This window comes from Lampetra fluviatilis, unplaced genomic scaffold, assembly GCF_964198595.1.
Source record: "Lampetra fluviatilis unplaced genomic scaffold, kcLamFluv1.1 SCAFFOLD_316, whole genome shotgun sequence".
NCBI classification, from domain to species: domain Eukaryota; kingdom Metazoa; phylum Chordata; class Hyperoartia; order Petromyzontiformes; family Petromyzontidae; genus Lampetra; species Lampetra fluviatilis.
In genome coordinates this window covers 15001-36190 of record NW_027621647.1, presented here as the reverse complement: position 1 = coordinate 36190, position 21190 = coordinate 15001, and positions in this window count along the sequence as shown.

The following is a 21190-nucleotide window of genomic DNA, read 5'->3' as shown; positions in this document are numbered from 1 at the left end:
GTGGAGGTCCTGATGTTGTAGTTGGTGGTGGTGGTGGTGGTCCTGATGTTGTAGTTGGTGGTGGAGGTGGTCCTGATGTTGTAGTTGGTGGTGGTGGTGGCCCTGATGTTGTAGTTGGTGGTGGTGGTGGTGGTCCTGATGTTGTAGTTGGTGGTGGTGGAGGTGGTCCTGATGTTGGTGGTGGTGGCCCTAACGTTGTGGTAAGTGGAGGTGGTGGAGGTGCTACAGTTGTAGTTGGTGGTGGTGGTGGAGGTTCCGTTTCTTCCTGATCCTCCGTTGGCTCATATGGAGGAAGTGTTGTGGGGAGTTCTGTAGGCTCCTGTGTTGGAGGTGGTGGTGGTCCTGATGTTGTAGTTGGTGGTGGTGGTGGTGGTGGTGGTCCTGATGTTGTAGTTGGTGGAGGTGGTGGTGGTCCTGATGTTGTAGTTGGTGGTGGAGGTGGTGGTGGTCCTGATGTTGTAGTTGGTGGTGGTGGTGGAGGTGGTCCTGATGTTGTAGTTGGTGGTGGTGGTGGAGGTGGTCCTGATGTTGGTGGTGGTGGCCCTAACGTTGTGGTAAGTGGAGGTGGTGGAGGTGCTACAGTTGTAGTTGGTGGTGGTGGTGGAGGTTCCGTTTCTTCCTGATCCTCTGTTGGCTCATATGGAGGAAGTGTTGTGGGGAGTTCTGTAGGCTCCTGTGTTGGTGGTGGTGGTGGTCCTGATGTTGTAGTTGGTGGTGGTGGTGGTGGTGGTCCTGATGTTGTAGTTGGTGGTGGTGGTGGAGGTGGTCCTGATGTTGTAGTTGGTGGTGGTGGTGGTGGTGGTCCTGATGTTGTAGTTGGTGGTGGTGGAGGTGGTCCTGATGTTGTAGTTGGTGGTGGTGGAGGTGGTCCTGATGTTGTAGTTGGTGGTGGTGGAGGTGGTCCTGATGTTGGTGGTGGTGGCCCTAACGTTGTGGTAAGTGGAGGTGGTGGAGGTGCTACAGTTGTAGTTGGTGGTGGTGGTGGTGGAGGTTCCGTTTCTTCCTGATCCTCCGTTGGCTCATATGGAGGAAGTGTTGTGGGGAGTTCTGTAGGCTCCTGTGTTGGTGGTGGTGGTGGTCCTGATGTTGTAGTTGGTGGTGGTGGTGGAGGTGGTCCTGATGTTGTAGTTGGTGGTGGAGGTGGTCCTGATGTTGTAGTTGGTGGTGGTGGTGGAGGTGGTCCTGATGTTGTAGTTGGTGGTGGTGGCGGTGGTCCTGATGTTGTAGTTGGTGGTGGTGGTGGAGGTGGTCCTGATGTTGTAGTTGGTGGTGGTGGTGGTGATCCTGATGTTGTGGTGAGTGGTGGTGGAGGTGCTACAGTTGTGGTAGGTGGTGGTGGTGGTTCGGTCTCCTGATCCTCAGTGGGTTCATATGGAGGAGGAGTTGTGGGGAGTTCAGTAGGTTCCTGTGTTGGCGGAGGTCCTGATTTTGTAGTTGGTGGTGGTGGTCCTGATGTTGTGGTGAGTGGTGGTGGAGGTGCTACAGTTGTGGTAGGTGGTGGTGGAGGTTCGGTCTCCTCCTGATCCTCAGTGGGTTCATATGGAGGAAGAGTTGTTGGGAGTTCAGAAGGTTCCTGTGTTGGCGGAGGTCCTGATTTTGTAGTTGGTGGTGGTGGTGATCCTGATGTTGTGGTGAGTGGTGGTGGAGGTGCTACAGTTGTGGTAGGTGGTGGTGGAGGTTCGGTCTCCTCCTGATCCTCAGTGGGTTCATACGGTGGAGGAGTCGTGAAGAGTTCTGTAGGTTCTTGTGTTGGTGGTGGTGGTCCTGATGTTGTGGTAAGTGGTGGTGGAGGTGCTACAGTTGTAGTAGGTGGTGGTGGTGGTGGTGGTTCGGTCTCCTCCTGGTCCTCCGTGGGCTCGTACGGAGGAAGAGTTGTTGGGAGTTCCGTGGGTTCTGGCACCGTGGATACTTTTAAAGTTGTTGGTGGTGGCGGAGGTGGTGGTCCTGATGTTGTAGTTGGTGGTGGAGGTGGTCCTGATGTTGTAGTTGGTGGTGGTGGTGGTGGCCCTGATGTTGTGCTTGGTGGTGGTGGTGGTGGCCCTGATGTTGTGCTTGGTGGTGGCGGTGGTGGTCCTGATGTTGTAGTTGGTGGTGGTGGTCCTGATGTTGTAGTTGGTGGTGGTGGTGGAGATGGTCCTGATGTTGTAGTTGGTGGTGGTGGTGGTGGCCCTGATGTTGTAGTTGGTGGTGGTGGAGGTGGTGGCCCTGATGTTGTGGTTGGTGGTGGTGGTGGCCCTGATGTTGTTGTTGGTGGTGGTGGCCCTGATGTTGTGGTTGGTGGTGGTGGTGGTGGCCCTGATGTTGTAGTTGGTGGTGGTGGAGGTGGCCCTGATGTTGTAGTTGGTGGTGGCGGTGGTGGTGGTCCTGACGTTGTAGTTGGTGGTGACGGTGGTGGCCCTGATGTTGTGCTTGGTGGTGGCGGTGGTGGCCCTGATGTTGTAGTTGGTGGTGGTGGTGGACCTGACGTTGTAGTTGGTGGTGGCGGTGGTGGCCCTGATGTTGTGGTTGGTGGTGGTGGCCCTGACGTTGTAGTTGGTGGTGGTGGAGGTGGCCCTGATGTTGTAGTTGGTGGTGGCGGTGGTGGCCTTGATGTTGTGCTTGGTGGTGGTGGTGGTGGCCCTGATGTTGGTGGTGGCGGTGGCGCTGATGTCGCTGTCGTGGGCGGCTCCGCCGTGGAGGAGGTGAGCCCCACGGTGGAGCTCCACGCCGTATCGGCCGCGCTCGTTCGCTCCGTCGTGCGCGCCGTCGTCAGGGTGACGGTGGTCGTCATGGCGATGGTCGTCGAGGGCGACGCGGTTGCCGTGGTGCTCGGGGAGACGGACGTCGTCTCCACGACGCCTGGACACGCGGCACGGACAAAGGTCACCACGGGGTCATCCGGCGGCGTTCTAACGCCACTAACAAGTTCAACTCAAAGACAACGCACCATCAGAGTATGAGAGTATGAGAGTATGAGAGGGTGAACATTTACACCTTTGGAACCTCATTTGCCAGAAGAAAAAATATGAGAATAGTTTTTTTGCCCTTTTATCTGGCAAACAAAACTGACGTCTTTTTTACAAGGAGTCATGTTTGCATAGACCACAATACCTGCGGTCGTAATGCAAACAAAACACATAACTCTGGAAATGTATGCACTGTCCTTGAAGTTGATTGGTCCACACCCGAGACAGCTTTCCTTAGAGCCTAGTCTCACATGGTCCTTGAAGTTGATTGGTCCACACCCGAGACAGCTTTCCTTAGAGCCTAGGATCACATGGTCCTTGAAGTTGATTGGTCCACACCCGAGACAGCTTTCCTTAGAGCCTAGTCTCACATGGTCCTTGAAGTTGATTGGTCCACACCCGAGACAGCTTTTCTTAGAGCCTAGTCTCACATGGTCCTTGCAGTTGATTGGTCCACACCCGAGACAGCTTTCCTTAGAGCCTAGTCTGACATGGTCCTTGAAGTTGATTGGTCCACACCCGAGACATCTTTCCTTAGAGCCTAGTCTCACATGGTCCTTGAAGTTGATTGGTCCACACTCGAGACAGCTTTCCTTAGAGCCTAGTCTCACATGGTCCTTGAAGTTGATTGGTCCACACCCGAGACAGCTTTCCTTAGAGCCTAGTCTCACATGGTCCTTGAAGCTGATTGGTCCACACCAGAGACAGCTTTCCTTAGAGCCTAGTCTGACATGGTCCTTGAAGTTGATTGGTCCACACCAGAGACAGCTTTCCTTAGAGCCTAGTCTCACATGGTCCTTGAAGTTGATTGGTCCACACTCGAGACAGCTTTCCTTAGAGCCTAGTCTCACATGGTCCTTGAAGTTGATTGGTCCACACCAGAGACAGCTTTCCTTAGAGCCTAGTCTCACATGGTCCTTGAAGTTGATTGGTCCACACCCGAGACAGCTTTCCTTAGAGCCTAGTCTCACATGGTCCTTGAAGTTGATTGGTCCACACCCGAGACAGCTTTCCTTGGAGCCTAGTCTCACATGGTCCTTGAAGATGATTGGTCCACACCCGAGACAGCTTTCCTTAGAGCCTAGTCTCACATGGTCCTTGAAGCTGATTGGTCCACACCCGAGACAGCTTTCCTTAGAGCCTAGTCTCACATGGTCCTTGTAGTTGATTGGTCCACACCCGAGACAGCTTTTCTTGGAGCCTAGTCTCACATGGTCCTTGAAGTTGATTGGTCCACACCCGAGACAGCTTTCCTTGGAGCCTAGTCTCACATGGTCCTTGAAGTTGATTGGTCCACACCCGAGACAGCTTTCCTTAGAGCCTAGTCTCACATGGTCCTTGAAGTTGATTGGTCCACACCCGAGACAGCTTTCCTTAGAGCCTAGTCTCACATGGTCCTTGAAAATGATTGGTCCACACCCGAGACAGCTTTCCTTAGAGCCTAGTCTCACATGGTCCTTGAAGCTGATTGGTCCACACCCGAGACAGCTTTCCTTAGAGCCTAGTCTCACATGGTCCTTGCAGTTGATTGGTCCACACCCGAGACAGCTTTCCTCAGGGCCTAGTCTCACATGGTCCTTGAAGTTGATTGGTCCACACCCGAGACAGCTTTCCTTAGAGCCTAGTCTCACATAATCCTTGAAGTTGATTGGTCCACACCCGAGACAGCTTTCCTCAGGGCCTAGTCTCACATGGTCCTTGTAGTTGATTGGTCCACACCCGAGACAGCTTTTCTTGGAGCCTAGTCTCACATGGTCCTTGAAGTTGATTGGTCCACACCCGAGACAGCTTTCCTTGGAGCCTAGTCTCACATGGTCCTTGAAGTTGATTGGTCCACACCCGAGACAGCTTTCCTTAGAGCCTAGTCTCACATGGTCCTTGAAGTTGATTGGTCCACACCCGAGACAGCTTTCCTTAGAGCCTAGTCTCACATGGTCCTTGAAGATGATTGGTCCACACCCGAGACAGCTTTCCTTAGAGCCTAGTCTCACATGGTCCTTGAAGCTGATTGGTCCACACCCGAGACAGCTTTCCTTAGAGCCTAGTCTCACATGGTCCTTGCAGTTGATTGGTCCACACCCGAGACAGCTTTCCTCAGGGCCTAGTCTCACATGGTCCTTGAAGTTGATTGGTCCACACCCGAGACAGCTTTCCTTAGAGCCTAGTCTCACATAATCCTTGAAGTTGATTGGTCCACACCCGAGACAGCTTTCCTTAGAGCCTAGTCTCACATGGTCCTTGAAGTTGATTGGTCCACACCCGAGACAGCTTTCCTTAGAGCCTAGTCTCACATGGTGTTGGACCAGATGACGCCAAAAGGCGCACAACTCAAAGACAACGCACCATCAGAGTACGAGAGCGCGGGGTGAAGCAGTTACACCATTGGAACCTCATTTGCCAGAAGACAAAATATGATCATTGTTTTTTGCCCTTTTATCTGGCAACAAAACTGACACATTTTTTTACGAGGAGTCATGTTTGCATAGACCACAATACCTGCAGTCGTAATGCAAACAAAAAACACAACTCTGATAATGTATGTACTGCTTTCAGAGTTATGTTTTTTGTTTGCATTACGACTGCAGGTATTGTGGTCTATGCAAACATGACTCCTTGTAAAAAAGGTGTCAGTTTTGTTGCCAGATAGAAGGGTAAAAAACAATTATCATATTTTCTTTAAATAGTAGTGTATAGTGTAGTCTATAGTGTAGTAGTGTAGTGTATAATGTAGTGTAGTAGTGTATAGTGTAGTAGTGTATAGTGTAGTAGTGTATAATGTATAGTGTAGTGTATAGTGTAGTAGTGTAGTGTATAGTGTAGTAGTGTAGTGTATAGTGTAGTGCAGTAGTGTATAGTGTAGTAGTGTAGTGTATAGTGTAGTGTATAGTGTAGTAGTGTATAGTGTAGTAGTGTAGTGTAGTAGTGTATAGTGTAGTAGTGTATAGTGTAGTGTATAGTGTAGTAGTGTAGTGTATAGTGTAATGTATAGTGTAGTAGTGTATAGTGTAGTAGTGTATAGTGTAGTAGTGTATAGTGTAGTAGTGTATAGTGTAGTAGTGTATAGTGTAGTGTTATAGTGTATAGTGTAGTAGTGTATAGTGTTGTAGTGTATAGTGTAGTAGTAGTGTATAGTGTAGTGTATAGTGTAGTGCAGTAGTGTATAGTGTAGTAGTGTATAGTGTAGTAGTGTATAGTGTAGTGTAGTAGTGTATAGTGTAGTAGTGTATAGTGTAGTGTATTGTGTAGTAGTGTAAAGTGTAGTAGTGTATAGTGTAGTGTAGTAGTGTATAGTGTAGTAGTGTATAGTGTAGTAGTGTATAGTGTAGTGTAGTAGTGTATAGTGTAGTGTAGTAGTGTATAGTGTAGTAGTGTATAGTGTAGTAGTGTATAGTGTAGTAGTGTATAGTGTAGTAGTGTATAGTGTAGTAGTGTATAGTGTAGTAGTGTATAGTGTAGTAGTGTATAGTGTAGTAGTGTAGAGTGTAGTAGTGTAGTAGTGTATAGTGTAGTGTAGTAGTGTATAGTGTAGTAGTGTATAGTGTAGTAGTGTATAGTGTATAGTGTAGTGTAGTAGTGTATAGTGTAGTGTAGCCACTCACAGTCCTCCGGATAGACGCATCGGTGAGTGGTCTCATCCAGCAGCATTCCACCAGAGCAGCGGGGAAAGCAGCCTTCAGTCCTGCAGTGACACACACACACACACAGACACACACACAGACACACACACACACACAGCCACACAGAGACAAACACAGACACACACACACAGACACACACACACACACAGACACACATACAGACACACACACACAGACACACAGACACACACACACACAGACACACAGAGACACACACAGACACACACACACAGACACACACACACACACAGACACACACACAGACACACACACAGACACACACACACAGACACACACACACACACACATACAGACACACACACAGACACACACACAGAGACAAACACAGACACACACACAGACACACACACACAGACACACACACAGACACACAAAGATAAAGATCCCCCGTGTAGCCTTAACAGGCTGTAGGGGCAAGTGCTGTTAGCGAGCACCTATGAAGGCCGGAACGGCACACGAGGGGGTGGGTGGCCAGCACCACGCCCGGCCGCCTTTGTCTCCCCAGTGGCGATGTTTACACACCGCACCAGGTAGCTCATTCAGACACACACACACACAGACACACACATGCACAGACACACACACACAGACACACACACACACACAGAGACACACACAGAGACACACACAGACACACACACAGACACACACAGACACACACACACACGTACATAGACTCACAACAACGAGCGAAGCGCCGGGTGGATAAAGCACAGCAAGTTGGCACAGTAGGGGGGCACAGGTGGTGCATCAGCCAATAATCTCGGTCATCTCGGTCAGTCAACCCGTGGCACCTGCTGGGTCTGCCCCGTGACCTCCTCCTCATGCACCTAGCCTGGCACAGCAGTCAACCCATGGCACCTGCTGGGTCTGCCCCGTGACCTCCTCCTCATGCACCTAGCCTGGCACAGCAGTCAACCCATGGCACCTGCTGGGTCTGCCCCGTGACCTCCTCCTCATGCACCTAGCCTGGCACAGCAGTCAACCCATGGCACCTGCTGGGTCTGCCCCGTGACCTCCTCCTCATGCACCTAGCCTGGCACAGCAATCAACCCGTGGCACCTGCTGGGTCTGCCCCGTGACCTCCTCCTCATGCACCTAGCCTGGCACAGCAGTCAACCCATGGCACCTGCTGGGTCTGCCCCGTGACCTCCTCCTCATGCACCTAGCCTGGCACAGCAGTCAACCCATGGCACCTGCTGGGTCTGCCCCGTGACCCCCTCCTCATGCACCTAGCCTGGCACAGCAGTCAACCCATGGCACCTGCTGGGTCTGCCCCGTGACCCCCTCCTCATGCACCTAGCCTGGCACAGCAGTCAACCCATGGCACCTGCTGGGTCTGCCCCGTGACCCCCTCCTCATGCACCTAGCCTGGCACAGCAGTCAACCCATGGCACCTGCTGGGTCTGCCCCGTGACCCCCTCCTCATGCACCTAGCCTGGCACAGCAGTCAACCCATGGCACCTGCTGGGTCTGCCCCGTGACCCCCTCCTCATGCACCTAGCCTGGCACAGCAGTCAACCCATGGCACCTGCTGGGTCTGCCCCGTGACCCCCTCCTCATGCACCTAGCCTGGCACAGCAGTCAACCCATGGCACCTGCTGGGTCTGCCCCGTGACCCCCTCCTCATGCACCTAGCCTGGCACAGCAGTCAACCCATGGCACCTGCTGGGTCTGCCCCGTGACCTCCTCCTCATGCACCTAGCCTGGCACAGCAGTCAACCCATGGCACCTGCTGGGTCTGCCCCGTGACCTCCTGCCAGCGGGCGTTCGACACATCACGTGGTAGCCTCAAGGTGCACGTGGCCTGGCACAAGCGTCGTGGTGACGTCATCGCCACTTAGTGGCGAATGGCGGTTGTTGTTGTTGTTGTCTGTGTGTGTGTTTCTGTGTGTGAGTGTGTCTGTGTGTGTCTGTGTGTGAGTGTCTGTGTGTGTACGTGTGTGTGTATGTGTTGTGTGTGTCTGTGTGTGTGTACATGTGTGTGTGTACGTATGTGTGTCTGTGTGTGAGTGTACATGTGTGTGTACATATGTGTGTGTGCTCGCCTTCCCATCAACCAGAGGCGAGGAGTGGTGGTCGTGGTTACTTACGCCCCCACCGAAGACGAACATCCGTGGAGGGATGCAGGCAAAGCCGATGAGTCAGACGCTTTCTATGACCTACTGTCACAGGTGCTGGCTAAAGTGGCCACTCGGGACAGAGTCATCTTGTTGGGTGACTTCAATGCCCGAGTTGGTCATGATGCTGGCACCTGGTCTGGAGTGATTGGAAGGCATGGGCCAGATCAGCTCAATAACAACGGTAGGAGGCTGCTAGATTTCTGTGCAGCCCATGGGCTTGTAATTACCAACACGCTCTTCCGGCATCGGCGCATCCACACAACATCATGGATGCATGCCGGGTCCAAGCAAGAACATCTGCTGGACTACGTAGTGACGGACCAGCGGATGCGAGCCCATGTCCTTGACACCAGGACCTACCGTGGAGCTGATCTGCCCTCTGACCATCGACTAGTCATCTGTAAGATGCGCCTGCCATTCTTCCACTCCGGTGGTGGGTGTACACCCAGGATCCCATTCCAACCAAAAGTGGCCTGGTCTAAGTTAGCTGATGAAAGTTGCAAGCGAGAATTTCATCATCGCTTGCGGCTGGGGTTGGCATCGTCCCCCACTCCACCTGATGTCGAGGGTAAATGGGCGAGGTTTAAGACTGTGACTCATGCAGCTGCAATGGCTGCTTTGGGTACGCGGTCCAGACCTCCCCGGGAACCCTGGCTGACGGAGGAGGTGTTCAGGTTAATTGAGAAAAAGCGACAGGCCCACTCTCATCGCCTACAGCATCCCACGTCAGAGAATGAGGAGGTTTACCGCAGCCTTCGCTCGGAGGTTCGGAGAGCCGTAAGGCGCTGTAAGGATGGGTGGTGGTCGCGGGTTGCTGAGGAGATGGAGTCTGCCTCAGTGGCCCGCGATCACAAATCACTATTTAACTCCATCAAAAAAGTAACCTGCAGCGCCACACCTATTACCATCATTAGAGGAAAAAACGGTGATCCAATCTCCGACCCCCAGGAACAGGTTTGCAGATTTGCTGAGCATTTCTGTGAGGTCCTGGGGGAGGGAAAATCTCTCAGCCAGGAAAACATCATGGCACAAAGTGGGGATAACCCTGCTGAGGCTGCGGTGCCTCAAATATTGGAAGAGGTCACCCCCTGTGAGTGGCTGGCTGAGGTACCGGCTGTTGAGGAAGTACTGAGGGCGATCCGGAGTCTGAGACCAGGGAAGGCACCGGGCAGAGATGATCTCCCAGGCGAAATGCTGAGGGAGGGTGGCGTTTGTGCACAGACTGCCCTATATGACATCATAACAACAGTCTGGACCACTGGACGGGTTCCGCAGGACTGGAAGGATGCCCTGGTGGTCCCCCTCTTTAAGAAGGGGGACCGCACAGACTGTAACAACTACAGGGGCATCTCACTCCTCAGTGTGCCGGGTAAGGTCCTGGCAAGGATTATTCAACATCGCCTTGCTAGGCATGCTGAGGAGAGGCTTGCGGAGCCCCAATGTGGTTTCAGGAAAGGGCGGTCCTGCACAGATGCCATATTTTCTGTCCGTCTGCTACAGCAGAGGTGTAGGGAATTCCAAAAAGACCTACATCTCTGCTTTATTGACCTGGTCAAGGCCTATGATACCATCAGTAGGACTGGGCTCTGGGTTGTTCTTCGTGCTTTCGGAGTCCCTGACCCTCTGCTCACGATCATTAAGGACCTTCATGATGGTGAGCGGGCCCGGGTAAAACTACGTGGCCGGGAGTCGGAGCCTTTCCCTGTACACCTTGGGGTGCGACAGGGATGTCCTCTGGCTCCCACATTATTTAACATCTATTTCGACTGCGTAGTTCGTGAAGCCTTCAATAGCTGTACCGGGGGAATTACCATTTGGTACAGATATAATGGGAGGCTGATCGACGCCCGGGTGCGATCAAGGGATGGCTCCCTATTGGTCAACCACGTTATGTATGCCGATGATTTGGTAATAGCTGCTCATTCAGAAGAGGAGTTGGAGACGCTGCTGCTGAGGCTGGAGTGTGCCACTAAGAGGTGGGGCCTTACCATCAGCCCCACCAAAACTAAGCACCTGCCTGGGTATTTTGTACCATCGGGCACTCCGCCCCCACAACTCCCAATCGGTGATGGGGCAGTTGTGGAGAGAGTAGAGAGTTTCCCATACCTGGGCAGTGTGCTCATGACCAGCTCCAGTTTATCAGCAGAGGTCTCACTCCGAATCAGTCGAGCGGCAATATCTTTTCATCGGTTGCGTAACGCTGTGTGGAAGCTACCTGGTCTGTCGCTCCGCACGAAGCTTCAGGTCTTCTCGGCCACGGTCATTCCCTCCCTTCTCTACGCTTGCGAAACGTGGACCCCCCTAGTGGAGCATCTTCGCCGGTTGGAAACATTTAGGCTGGCCTGCCTACGATCCATCCTGGGTTTGACCAGGCTGGATTGTGTGAGGAGCTCACAAGTCCTTGAAAGATCTGGGCAAAGTCCCATCAGTGAGCTCCTCCGGCAGGCAAGGCTGCGTTGGCTGGGTCATGTAGCCCGCATGCCCAGCCACCGCATGCCTAAACAGCTTTTGTTCGGCCGGATCGAGGGGGCTAAACGGGCGCGGCACGGGCTAGAGAAGAGATGGAGTGATGTGGTACAGGAGGACGTGGAGCTGAGTGGACTTGCCGATGACTGGTACCAGCGGTGTCAAGATCGGCCTCAGTGGAGGAGGCTCGTGAAGGACGCTACTGGGCAGTTGGAGGCAGTCGCCCTCCAACAACAACGGAGGGCGGAGGAGCGACGCTCACAACAACGAGCGGAGCGCCGGGTGGCTAAAGCACAGCAAGTTGGCACAGTAGGGGGCACAGGTGGTGCATCAGCCAGTCATCTCGGTCATCTCGGTCAGTCGACCCGTGGCACCTGGGTCTGCCCCGTGACCTCCTGCCAGCGGGCGTTCGACACTTCACGTGGCCTCAAGGTGCACATGGCCTGGCACAAGCGTCGTGGTGACGTCACCGCCACTTAGTGGCGAATGGCGGTTGTTGTTGTTGTTGTGTGTACATGTGTGTGTGTACATGTGTGTGTGTGTCTGTGTGTGTGTGTCTGTGTGTGTGTGTCTGTGTGTGTGTGTGTGTGTCTGTGTGTGTGTGTACATGTGTACATGTGTGTCTGTGTGTGTGTGTACATGTGTGTGTGTGTGTGTCTGTGTGTGTGTGTGTGTCTGTGTGTGTGTACATGTGTACATGTGTGTGTGTGTGTCTGTGTGTGTGTGTACATGTGTGTGTGTGTGTCTGTGTGTGTGTGTCTGTATGTACATGTGTGTGTGTGTGGTGTGTGTGTCTGTATGTACATGTGTACATGTGTCTGTGTGTGTGTGTCTCTGTGTGTGTGTGTGTCTGTGTGTGTGTCTCTGTGTGTGTGTGTGTACATGTGTACATGTGTGTGTGTGTGTACATGTGTGTGTACATGTGTGTGTGTGTGTCTGTGTTGTGTGTGTGTACATGTGTGTGTGTGTACATGTGTGTGTACATGTGTGTGTGTGTGTCTGTGTTGTGTGTGTGTTTACATGTGTGTGTGTGTACATGTGTGTGTACATGTGTACATGTGTGTGTGTGTGTCTGTGTTGTGTGTGTGTGTGTACATGTGTGTACATGTGTGTGTGTACATGTGTGTGTACATGTGTGTGTGTGTCCGTGGTTACTTGAGACTGAGTGAACAGCTGGTCCCATCGGGGTCTTCACACGTCGGCACGCACGGCAAGTCACATGAGTGGTAGTGCCACTCGCACAGTGGGCTGGAGTCAGCTTCCAACACCAGCTCTACACACACACACACAGATACCTTATACACTACACTATACACTACACTATACACTACTACACTATACACTACTACACTATACACTACTACACTATACACTACACTATACACTACTACACTATACACTACACTATACACTACACTATACACTACACTATACACTACTACACTATACACTACACTATACACTACACTATAGTGATAGTGCCACTCGCACAGTGGGCTGGAGTCAGCTTCCAACACCAGCTCTACACACACACACCACACACAGACACACACAACTTATACATTACACTATACACTACACTATACACTACACTATACACTACACTATACACTACACTACAGTGATAGTGCCACTCGCACAGTGGGCTGGAGTCAGCTTCCAACACCAGCTCTACACACACACACACAGATACCTTATACACTACACTATACACTACTACACTACACTATACACTACTACACTATACACTATACACTACACTATACACTACTACACTAAACACTACTACACTATACACTACACTATACACTACACTATACACTACACTATACACTACTACACTATACACTACTACACTACACACTACTACACTATACACTACTACACTATACACTACACTATACACTACACTATACACTACACTATACACTACTACACTACACTATACACTACACTATACACTACTACACTACACTATACACTACACTATACACTACTACACTATACACTACACTATAGTGATAGTGCCACTCGCACAGTGGGCTGGAGTCAGCTTCCAACACCAGCTCTACACACACACACACAGATACCTTATACACTACACTATACACTACTACACTATACACTACTACACTACTACACTATACACTACTACACTATACACTACACTATACACTACACTATAGTGATAGTGCCACTCGCACAGTGGGCTGGAGTCAGCTTCCAACACCAGCTCTACACACACACACACACACAGATACCTTATACACTACACTATACACTACACTATACACTACTACACTATACACTACACTATACACTACACTACACTATAGTGATAGTGCCACTCGCACAGTGGGCTGGAGTCAGCTTCCAACACCAGCTCTACACACACACACACAGATACCTTATACACTACACTATACACTACTACACTACACTATACACTACTACACTATACACTACACTATACACTACACTACACACTACACTACACACTACACTATACACTACACTATACACTACACTATAGTGATAGTGCCACTCGCACAGTGGGCTGGAGTCAGCTTCCAACACCAGCTCTACACACACACACAGATACCTTATACACTACACTATACACTACTACACTATACACTACACTATACACTACACTATAGTGGTAGTGCAACTCGCACAGTGGGCTGGAGTCAGCTTCCAACACCAGCTCTACACACACACACCACACACAGACACACACACACCTTATACACTACACTGTACACTACACTATACACTACACTATACACTACACTATACACTACACTATAGTGATAGTGCCACTCGCACAGTGGGCTGGAGTCAGCTTCCAACACCAGCTCTACACGCACACACCACACACAGACACACACACCTTATACACTACACTGTACACTACACTATACACTACACTATACACTACAATATACACTACACTATACACTACACTATAGTGGTAGTGCCACTCGCACAGTGGGCTGGAGTCAGCTTCCAACACCAGCTCTACACACACACACCACACACAGACACACACACCTTATACACTACACTATACACTACACTATACACTACACTATACACTACTACACTAAACACTACTACACTACACACTACACTATACACTACACTATACACTACTACACTATACACTACACACTACACTATACACTACACTATACACTACACTATAGTGGTAGTGCCACTCGCACAGTGGGCTGGAGTCAGCTTCCAACACCAGCTCTACACACACACACCACACACAGACACACACACCTTATACACTACACTATACACTACACTATACACTACTACACTATACACTACACTATAGTGGTAGTGCCACTCGCACAGTGGGCTGGAGTCAGCTTCCAACACCAGCTCTGCACACACACACCACACACAGACACACACACCTTATACACTACACTATACACTACACTATACACTACACTATACACTACACTATACACTACACTATAGTGATAGTGCCACTCGCACAGTGGGCTGGAGTCAGCTTCCAACACCAGCTCTACACACACACACCACACACAGACACACACACCTTATACACTACACTATACACTACACTATACACTACACTATACACTACACTATACACTACTACACTATACACTAAACTATACACTACACTACACTATACACTACACTATAGTGATAGTGCCACTCGCACAGTGGGCTGGAGTCAGCTTCCAACACCAGCTCTACACACACACACCACACACAGACACACACACCTTATACACTACACTATACACTACACTATACACTACACTATACACTACTACACTATACAATACACTATACACTACTACACTAAACACTACTACACTATACACTACACTATACACTACACTATACACTACACTATACACTACTACACTATACACTACTACACTATACACTACTACACTATACACTACTACACTACACTATACACTACACTATACACTACTACACTAAACACTACTACACTATACACTACTACACTATACACTACACTATACACTACTACACTATACACTACTACACTATACACTACACTACACACTACACTATACACTACACTATACACTACACTATACACTACACTACAGTGATAGTGCCACTCGCACAGTGGGCTGGAATCAGCTTCCAACACCAGCTCTACACACACACCACACACAGACACACACACCTTATACACTACACTATACACTACACTATACACTACACTATACACTACACTATACACTACTACACTATACACTACACTATACACTACACTATACACTACACTATACACTAAACACTACTACACTATACACTACTACACTAAACACTACTACACTATACACTACACTATACACTACACTATACACTACACTATACACTACTACTCTAAACACTACTACACTATACACTACACTATACACTACACTATACACTACACTATACACTACTACACTATACACTACTACACTACACACTACTACACTACACACTACACTATACACTACACTATACACTACACTGTAGTGGTAGTGCCACTCGCACAGTGTGCTGGAGTCAGCTTCCAACACCAGCTCTACACACACACCACACAGATACCTTATACACTACACTATACACTACACTATACACTACGACACTACACTATACACTACGACACTATACACTACACTATACACTACACTATACACTACACTATACACTACTACACTATACACTACACTATACACTACTACACTATACACTACTACACTATACACTACTACACTATACACTACACTATACACTATACACTACACTATACACTACTACACTATACACTACACTACACACTACACTATACACTACTACACTATACACTACACTATACACTACTACACTATACACTACACTATACACTACACTATACACTACTACACTATACACTTCTACACTATATACTACTACTACACTATACACTACACTATACACTACTACACTATACACTACTACACTATACACTACTATACACTACACTATACACTACTACACTATACACTACACTATACACTACTACACTATACACTACTACTACACTATACACTACACTATACACTACTACACTATACACTACTACACTACACTATACACTACTAGACTATACACTAGTACAATATACACTATACACTACACTATACACTACTACACTACACTATACACTACACTACACACTATACACTACACTATACACTACACTATACACTACACTATACACTACTACACTATACACTACTACACTATACACTACTACACTATACACTACTACACTACTACACTACACTATACACTACACTATACACTACTACACTACACTATACACTACACTATACACTACTACACTATACACTACTACACTACACTATACACTACTACACTATACACTACTACACTACACTATACACTACTACACTATACACTACTACACTATACACTACACTATACACTATACACTACACTATACACTACTACACTACACACTACACACTACACTATACACTACTACACTATACACTACACTATACACTACTACACTATACACTACTACACTATACACTACACTATACACTTCTACACTATATACTACTACTACACTATACACTACACTATACACTACTACACTATACACTACTACACTATACACTACTATACACTACACTATACACTACTACACTATACACTACACTATACACTACTACACTATACACTACTACTACACTATACACTACACTATACACTACTACACTATACACTACTATACACTATACACTACACTATACACTACTATACACTACTACACTATACACTACTACACTACACTATACACTACTAGACTATACACTAGTACAATATACACTATACACTACACTATACACTACTACACTACACTATACACTACTACACTATACACTACACTACACACTACACACTATACACTACACTATACACTACACTATACACTACACTATACACTACTACACTATACACTACTACACTATACACTACTACACTATACACTACTACACTACTACACTACACTATACACTACACTATACACTACTACACTACACTATACACTACACTATACACTACTACACTATACACTACTACACTACACTATACACTACTACACTATACACTACTACACTACACTATACACTACTACACTATACACTACTACACTACACTATACACTACTACACTATACACTACTACACTATACACTACACTATACACTATACACTACACTATACACTACTACACTATACACTACACTACACACTATACACTACACTATACACTACTACACTATACACTACACTATACACTACTACACTATACACTACACTATACACTACTACACTATACACTACACTATACACTACTACACTATACACTACACTATACACTTCTACACTATACACTACTACACTATACACTACTATACACTATACACTACACTATACACTACTACACTATACACTACACTATACACTACTACACTATACACTACTACTACACTATACACTACACTATACACTACTACACTATACACTACTACACTATACACTACTATACACTACTACACTATACACTACTACACTACACTATACACTACTAGACTATACACTAGTACAATATACACTATACACTACACTATACACTACTACACTACACTATACACTACTACACTATACACTACACTACACACTATACACTACACTATACACTACACTATACACTACTACACTATACACTACTACACTATACACTACTACACTATACACTACTACACTACACTATACACTACACTATACACTACTACACTATACACTACTACACTACACTATACACTACTACACTACACTATACACTACTACACTATACACTACTACACTACACTATACACTACTACACTATACCACACCCACCCACACACACACACCACACACACACACACACCCCCCCACACACACACACCACCCACACACACACACTCACACCACACACACACACTCACACCACACACACACCCCACACACACCACACACACACCCACCACACACACACCCACACCACACACACACCCACACACACACCTCTACCCACACACCCACACACACACACCACACACACACACACACACCTCTACCCACACACCCACACACACACACCACACACACACCTCTACCCACACACCCACACACACACACCACACACACACACACACACCTCTACCCACACACCCACACACACACACCACACACACACACACACACACCTCTACCCACACACCCACACACACACACCACACACTCACATACCCGTGATCAAGAAGACCGTGTTGTCGTCACCATCCCCCCCACCACCGCCGCCTCCTCCCACCACGACAATAGAACTGCCGTCCTGGCTGACGCTCACCACCCCCCCGGTCTCCCCCATCACACACACACCTCTACACACACACCTCTACCCACACACACACCTCTACCCACACACCCACACCACACACACCACACACTCACGTACCCGTGATCAAGAAGACCGTGTTGTCATCGTCGTCACCATCCCCCCCACCACCGCCGCCTCCTCCCACCACGACAATAGAACTGCCGTCCTGGCTGACGCTCACTACCCCCCCGGTCTCCCCCATCACACACACACCTCTACACACACACCTCTACCCACACACACACCTCTACCCACACACCCACACCACACACACCACACACTCACGCACCCGTGATCAAGAAGACCGTGTTGTCGTCGTCGTCACCATCCCCCCCACCACCGCCTCCTCCCACCACGACGACAGAACAGCCGTCCTGGCTGACGCTCACCACCCCCCCGGTCTCCCCCATTACACACACACCTCTACACACACACCTCTACACACACACACACACACACCTCTACCCACACACACACCTCTACCCACACACCCACACACCCACACCACACACTCACGTACCCGTGATCAAGAAGACCGTGTTGTCATCGTCGTCACCATCCCCCCCACCACCGCCGCCTCCCACCACGGTGACAGAACAGCCGTCCTGGCTGACGGTCAAGACCCCCCGGGTCTCTCCCAGCGCACACACACACACCCACACACACACCTCTACACACACACACACCTCTACACACACACACACCTCTACACACACACCTCTACCCACACACCCACCTCTACCCACACACCCACACACACACACCACACACTCACGTACCCTTGATCAAGAAGACCGTGTTGTCGTCACCATCCCCCCCACCACCGCCTCCTCCCACCACGACAATAGAACTGCCGTCCTGGCTGACGCTCACCACCCCCCCGGTCTCCCCCATCACACACACACCTCTACACACACACACACACCTCTACCCACACACACACCTCTACCCACACACCCACACCACGCACACCACACACTCACGTACCCGTGATCAAGAAGACCGTGTTGTCATCGTCGTCACCATCCCCCCCCACCACCGCCTCCTCCCATCACGACGACAGAACTGCCGTCCTGGCTGACGCTCACCACCCCCCCGGTCTCCCCCATCACACACACACCTCTACACACACCTCTACCCACACACCCACACCACACACACCACACACTCACGTACCCGTGATCAAGAAGACCGTGTTGTCGTCACCGTCACCATCCCCCCCACCACCGCCGCCTCCCACCACGGCGACAGAACAGCCGTCCTGGCTGACGGTCAAGACCCCCCCGGTCTCCCCCACCACACACACACACACCCACACACACCTCTACACACACACACACCACACACACACACACCTCTACACACACACACACACACACCACACACACACGTACCCGTGATCAAGAAGACCGTGTTGTCATCACCATCCCCCCCACCACCGCCGCCTCCCACCACGACGACAGAACTGCCGTCCTGGCTGACGCTCACCACCCCGCCGCTCTCCCCCAACGCACGCAGCTCCACGTGCCCGGCCCTGCTCCATGGATGCTTCCCATCCTCCTCCACCTCCTCCACCTCCTCCACCTCCTCCTCCTCCCCGTACCCGCCGACCGAATCCCCCCGGTCGCTCTCCCGGCTCCCGCCGCTTTCCCCGGTACCGACGGAGTCGGAGTCCGGATCTTGTCCGTCGTGTCGGCGGCGATGGGGGCGGTGACGGACCCTGCGTAGGACGAAGGTGGCGTCCCGCAGGAAAGCGTCGCCCGGTCTCCACTTGTGCAGAAGGAGCTGCTGCTGTTGTTGGCCGGGTAGTCCCTCGGGGGAACGTCGGACGAAGAAGTTTGGGTGGTCGGCGGATTCGAGGGATACCAGCTCGTCTGGGGAGAGTGAGGGAGAGGCGGGTAATGTGGGTGAGTGAGATGTGGGGGGGGGGGGGGGAGTGAGAGAGACACGGGAGAGAGAGAGACGGGAGAGAGAGACACGGGGAGAGACACGGAGAGAGAAAGACGGGAGAGAGAGACACGGGGAGAGAGAGACACGGGGAGAGACACGGAGAGAGAGACACGGGGAGAGAGATGGGAGAGAGATGGGAGAGAAAGACGGGAGAGAGAGAGACGGGAGAGAGAGACACGGGGAGAGAGACACGGAGAGAGAGACACGGGGAGAGAGATGGGAGAGAAAGACGGGAGAGAGAGACACGGGAGAGAGAGACACGGGAGAGAGATGGGAGAGAAAGACGGGAGAGAGAGACACGGGGAGAGAGACACGGGGAGAGAAAGACGGGAGAGAGACACGGGGAGAGTGAGACACGGGGAGATACGAGAGTGAGACACGGGGAGAGAGACACGGGAGAGAGACAGGGGAGAGAGAGACACGGGAGAGAGACACGGGAGAGAGACACAGGGAGAGACACGGGGAGAGAAAGACACGGGAGAGACACGGAGAGAGAGACACAGGGAGAGAGACACGGGGAGAGAAAGACGGG